Below are 6,000 nucleotides of genomic sequence, written 5' to 3'. Positions count from 1 at the left end.
CTGCCCCTTAATTCATTTTTCCAATCCTCCTGCCACTTCTTCTCTATACCTTTTTTAATCCTACTGCATTTAAGACGAATTCAGTTGGGCCTGCAGTATTGGGTAAAACCAAATGGATTCAATCACAGCTGTCCGTCAAAGTGTCTTTTGCAGGGGAAGTTGGAGCGCCAAAGTAAAATTAAAAGATACCCATTTTTAGATTTGGTTAATAACTGGGATGTGAAATTGAAACTGACTGAGGAAGACATAGTTGGCCAAATTTGCCTGCCACCCATCCCTTTTTGGCTCTTTCCAGAACCAGAAGTAGACCTATTCCTCCTTTTTCAGCTTAAAGGAAGCAGTGCAATTTCATCAGTGTTGATCACAAATGAGTATTTAAATAATAAATGGGGATATTACCTGAAGATTTTTACTGATGGCTCAGTGGACCCAGAGAGCAGTAGGGCAGGATTTGGGATGTATGTGTCTCAACTTGGAGTTAAGATTGGTCACCGGGTTTCAGATTGTGTTTCTGCCTTTGCAACAGAATTATTAGCAATCCTCTGGGCCTTATGGTGGATAGAAGACTCTCAACCACGTAGGAATATCATCTGTTTGGATTCTGCTGCTGCCTTAGAGCCTATAAAAGGGAGTAAATCAAAAGCTCGTCCTGACATAGTTATTGACATTCTCTTAATGTTGTTTAGAGTAGAGAAGATGGGTTGTGCAGTTAGATTTTCATGGAAACCTGGGCATGCTGGGGTGGAGGGAAATGAAATTGTGGATGGCATTGCAAAGTCTTCCTTACAGAGCAGGCAAGTAGAAATTAGAGTTCCCCTAGGCAGAGCAGAATTGAAAAGTAGGATTAAAAAAGGTACAGAGAAGAAGTGGCAGGAGGATTGGAAAAATGAATTAAGGGGTAGGCATTATTTTTCTAGTCACCCACTGCTGCTCATGACTTCAGCATTTGAACTACTGCAAGGAGCCTCAGTTTTCACCTGTCTCGATCCCCGTAACACCTACCATCTTGTCTGCATCCACGAAGGGGACGAGTGGAAGACGGCCTTCAACACCACCTCAGTATCTGGTCATGTCATTCGGTCTCACCAATGCCACTGCCATCTTCCAAGCCCTGGTAAATGATGTTCTCAGGGACATGCTGAACCAATCTGTTTTTGTGTATCTTGACGACATTTTGATTTTCTGTAAGTCCCTTGCTGAACACACAGGTCATGTCTGCAGAGCTCTCCAGTGCCTTTTGGAGAACCAGCTTTTTGTGAAGGCTGAGAAATGTGAGATTCATCGCAATACCATCTCCTTCCTGGGGTATGTAATTTCAGGCGGTTCCATTCAGATGGACCAACAGAAGGTCAAGGCGATAGTCGAATGGCCCCAACCCTCGAGTTGCCGGGAGTCACAACACTTCTTGGGCTTCACTAACTTCTATCGCCACTTCAGTAACTGCAGTACACTGGCTGCACCACTCACTGCTCTTACCTCATCTGTCAGATTCTCCTGGTCCCCTGCTGCTGAAAAAGCATTCTCTGACTTGAAGGAATGTTTCACCTCTGCCCTCATCCTGATTCAACCCGACACTGACCAGCAGTTCATTGTGGAGGTGGATGTGTCTGACATTGGTGTAGGAGCTGTTCTCTCTCTCAGTGCTCGGCCAAGGATGAGAAGATACACCCCTGTGCTGCCTACTCTCACCTCCTCACTCCGACAGAGCGGAATTACAATGTCAGAAACCGGGAGCTACTGGTTGTGAAGCTAGCCTGGAGCGGAGGTATTGGCTGGAGGAGCCAAGGTGCCATTCGTAGTCTGGATAGATCACAAGAATCTGGAATATATCAGTACTGCCAAGTGTCTCAACTCCCGTCAAGCTCGTTCGTCCCTGTTTTTCCTCAAGATTCAATTTTACTCTGTTCTTCCACCCCATTTCCAAGAATGGAAAACCTGATGCCCTCTCTCAAAGATTTCCCTCCTCTGAGACCCCTGAGGTACCCGATGTCATCCTCCCTGCTTGTGGGTGCAGCACAATGGGACATTGAATCCATTGTGCAAGCTGCTCAACAGAGCGAGGCAGCCCCTAGTCAATGCCCCTCTAATAGTGTTTATGTTCCCAGCTCTGTCCACTCACAGGCACTGCAGTGGGGTCATTCTTCCCAGTTATCCTGTCACCATGGACCCAAGCATACTAAGGTCTTCATCAGTCGGCGGTTCTGGTGGCCCTCCCTGGGAGATGATATCCACAACTTTGTCTCAGCCTGCTCGGTCTGTGCTCAAGGCAAGAGTTCTAACCGGTCACCCGCTCTGTTACAGCCTCTGTCTATCTCCGAGAGACCCTGGTCCCACATTGCCCTGGATTTTGTCACTGGCCTTCCCCCATCAGATGGTAACACCGCCATCCTCACAGTAGTTGATCGTTTCTCCAAGTCTGTACACTTCATTCCTTTACCTAAACTCCCCTCTGGCAAAGAAACACCCAAATTATTAGTACTGCATGTTTTTAAATTGCATGGTTTACCTGTAGATGTTGCGTCAGACAGGGGCTCTCAACTCACATCCAACTTCTGGAGGGCATTCTGGAATCTTCTGGGTGCCTCTGAGTCTGTCTTCAGGATTCCACCCAGAGACCAATGGCCAGACCGAGCAGGCCAACCAACAGCTAGAGACAGTACTGTGGTGTCTGGTCTCCCAGAACGGCTCCGCGTGGAGTCAGCAGCTGCTCTTGGCCAAGTGTGCCATAAACTCTCATCCGTCCTCATCCACCGGTCTGTCCCCTTTCGAGTGCTGCCTTGGCTACCAACCTCCACTGTTTCCTGCCCAGGAGGAGGTTGGCGTTCCATCTGCCGAGGCATTCATCTGCCATTGTCAGCAGACGTGGAGGTGCATTCGCTCTGCCCTTCTCCGTGCCTCTGCTAGGATCAAGCATCAAGCTGACCGCCATTGCTCCAAGGCTCCATGTTACCACCAGGGACAGTGTGTGTGGCTTTTAACCTGAGACCTGCCCCTCAAGGTGAATTCCTGCAAGCTTGTCCTCCGCTTCATTGGCCCCCTTCCCATTGCTGAAGTCATCAGCCCTGCTGCCATCCGTCTCAAGCTCCCCTCCACTCTCCGCCATATTCAACCCACCTTCCATGTGTCCTGCATCAAGCCTTTCATGAGCCACCCCCCTGTCCTGTCCCCAAACCACCACCCTCTTGGCTCATCGATGGGTCAGAGGCCTTCATGGTGCATCAACTACTGGACGTTCATCGCCGGGGCCATGGCCTCCAGTACCTTGTGGACTGGGAGGGTTACGGTCCTGAGGAGAGGTGCTGAGTCCCCGCCTGGACCCCTCTCTCATCAGGGACTTCCATCGCCAGCACCCAGCTTTACCTGCCGTGACGCCAGGAGGCATCCGTTTGTGGGGGGGGGGGGTTGTTACTATCAGTACCTCCAGTTGAACTTTGTCTTTTTGTGTGTTTTCCCCCTCGCCATCAGTCTGTGGTTTTGTATCGCCATGTGCTCGTTTGTTTTCATGCCCCATGTGCTCCTGTCCTCATTCCCGCTCTACTCCAGCCCCTGTATTACTGAGTACTCCATCTCTCATCTGTTTCTCATTATTACCTGTTTTGCTACCACCTGTGTCTCATTGTGCTCCACCTATCATCTGCCTCTGTTTATTGCTCAGTGTATTTCAGTCCTGTGTTTTCACCTGTTTGTTGCCAGATTGTGCTGGTGAATTTTCCTGAGTCTTTCCATCATTTGTATCTGTACTCTGTCTGTCTGAATATTGACTCTGCCTGTTTCCCAATTCTGGTTTTTGGGTTTCTCTGAATGTTTTGATCTCTGCCTGAACTTTGATGCTGACTTTGTTTGCACCTTGGGATTTGTTACTCAATTAATACCACTCTGTGCACAGTCCTGGGTCTGCGGTTTGATCCCTGCTCCAGCGTCCTGACACCAGACTCCAGGCGCATTCCCACTGTAGGTAGTCTGTCTAATCCTGTTGGAATTTTATGTGAGATCCCATTGTCATTCTACTAAGCTCCAATGAATATAGGCTCACCTGTCCAATTTCTTGTTATGTATCTAGCCTGCCATTTCAAGAATCAGTCTCATAAACATTTGTGGCATTTCTTTTATTACAGGAAAAGCTTTCCTGAAATGAGGAGACTCTAACTACATAGACTACTCTTGATGGTCTCACACCAACGGTTATGTGTCTGCTACAAAAATGTAGATTCTTGCTCCTATATTCAAATCCTCCTTCCAGTTGCCTTCCTTACTGTTTGCTACACCTGAACAATTGCTTTTAGCAACTGGTTCTCCACCTGTAACCATTTTGATAATAATCTGCCTTCAGTTTTTTTTGTGTGTGTGTGAGAGACAGCTGGTGGAAGAACTTGCACCTCTCAAAGTCCAACCCTATGTTTCTGTTGTGAGGGTGCCAATGGATAAAAGGCTCTGGTGAAACTGAATTCCCTGTACAGTGGATACAATGGATTACAGGAACACTGATGAACTCCAACCATGCCATCGACTTTGGACAACGGAGATGGGAGGTCATCGATGGCCTCTGCTCCACCGGGAGCTAAGGGCCCAAGAAAAAGATAGAAGAACTTAGCAGGTTATGGTGCATCTTTGGAAGCAAAGGGAGGGTCAACATTTCAGGTTTATTTGTTTCCACTGATGTTGCTGAATGTATCCAATAGTCTGCTTTTTTGCAACAGATTACAGCATCTGCAGTCTCTTGTATCTCTAAAGCACACTGGGTCTGCTTTGCATCCTCTCCCTCTGTCTCAGCTTGGTGCAGTCTACAAACTTAGAGGTATTATATGTAGCTCCCTTTTTCAATTCACTATGTTATAGAAGCCCAGGCACTGATCTCTTGCTTAGGCAGTGTCATTCTGTGTGGTGAGGCACAGCTCAAGCACCACCTATAAATATGCTAATAGCACCATTGTTGTTGGCAGAACTCAGGTGGTGATAAGAAGTGAGATAGATCAACTGGTGGACTGGCATCACTCAGCGACAGCAAGACCAAGGAATCGATAGTGAACTTGAGAAAGGGAAAATCAGTAGAACACACACCAATCAACATTGAGGCAGCAACAGTCAAAAGGGTGAGCAACTTCAAGTTTCTGGATGGTAACATATCCAAGGATCTCTCCTGAGCCCAACCCATTGATGCAATAATGAAGAAGACACATAGATGGCTACACTTCATTAGGAGTTTGGGGAAATTAGTTATTTCAGTAAATTTCTAGCAAATTTCTACAGATGGATTTTTTTTTTTTAGGCAGATAGTGTTGAATTTGTTACCACAGGCAGCTGTGGAGACCAGGTCATTGGGTGTATTTAAGGCAGAGATTGATAGATTCTTAATTGGGCATGGCATCAAAAGTTACAGGGGGAAGGCTGGGGAGTGGGGCAGAGGAGGAGGGGAAAAAAAAAGAATCAGCTAGGATTGAATGGCAGAGCACACTCGATGGGCCAAATGGCCCAATTCTGTTCCTGTATCTTATAATGATGAAATTTATGAATTGTACCATCGTGCATAATTTTAAACCAGAATAATCATGTAAGAATCATAGCAATGTACACCACTCTCACAAAAGATATTTCCCCCTTAAAACTATACTTTAGTCACAATGCGTATATAAAATACAATGGTATCGCCATTCAAGGTCACCATTATCTACATTCCCTGTACCAATAGTTCAGTTCATGTCATTAAAGTTTAAGTTATTTAAATAATCATACCTACAGGCAGGTAATGGGGGAATGGTAGACCATGTCCAGGCAAATAGTTTGGATTGGCATTCTGTGCTATGTTGTACACCATTAAAATTTCCTCCTTAAACTGCTGGAGGGAAGGAATTTCGAGTAGAGACTCTACAATCACAACTGCTGCTGCTCGATGTGGTGACGTTCCGGATTGCCGCCTCTACGGTCTCTAAACTGCTAGAGGAAATCTGATGCAGGCTTTCGACCCAAAGCGTCGATCAATCTTTTCACTTCCACAGATGCCGT

The sequence above is a fragment of the Mobula birostris genome, chromosome 1, assembly GCF_030028105.1.
Source record: "Mobula birostris isolate sMobBir1 chromosome 1, sMobBir1.hap1, whole genome shotgun sequence".
Lineage (NCBI taxonomy): Eukaryota > Metazoa > Chordata > Chondrichthyes > Myliobatiformes > Myliobatidae > Mobula > Mobula birostris.
The sequence above is the reverse complement of the archived record's forward strand: the minus strand, read 5'-3'. Positions refer to the sequence as shown.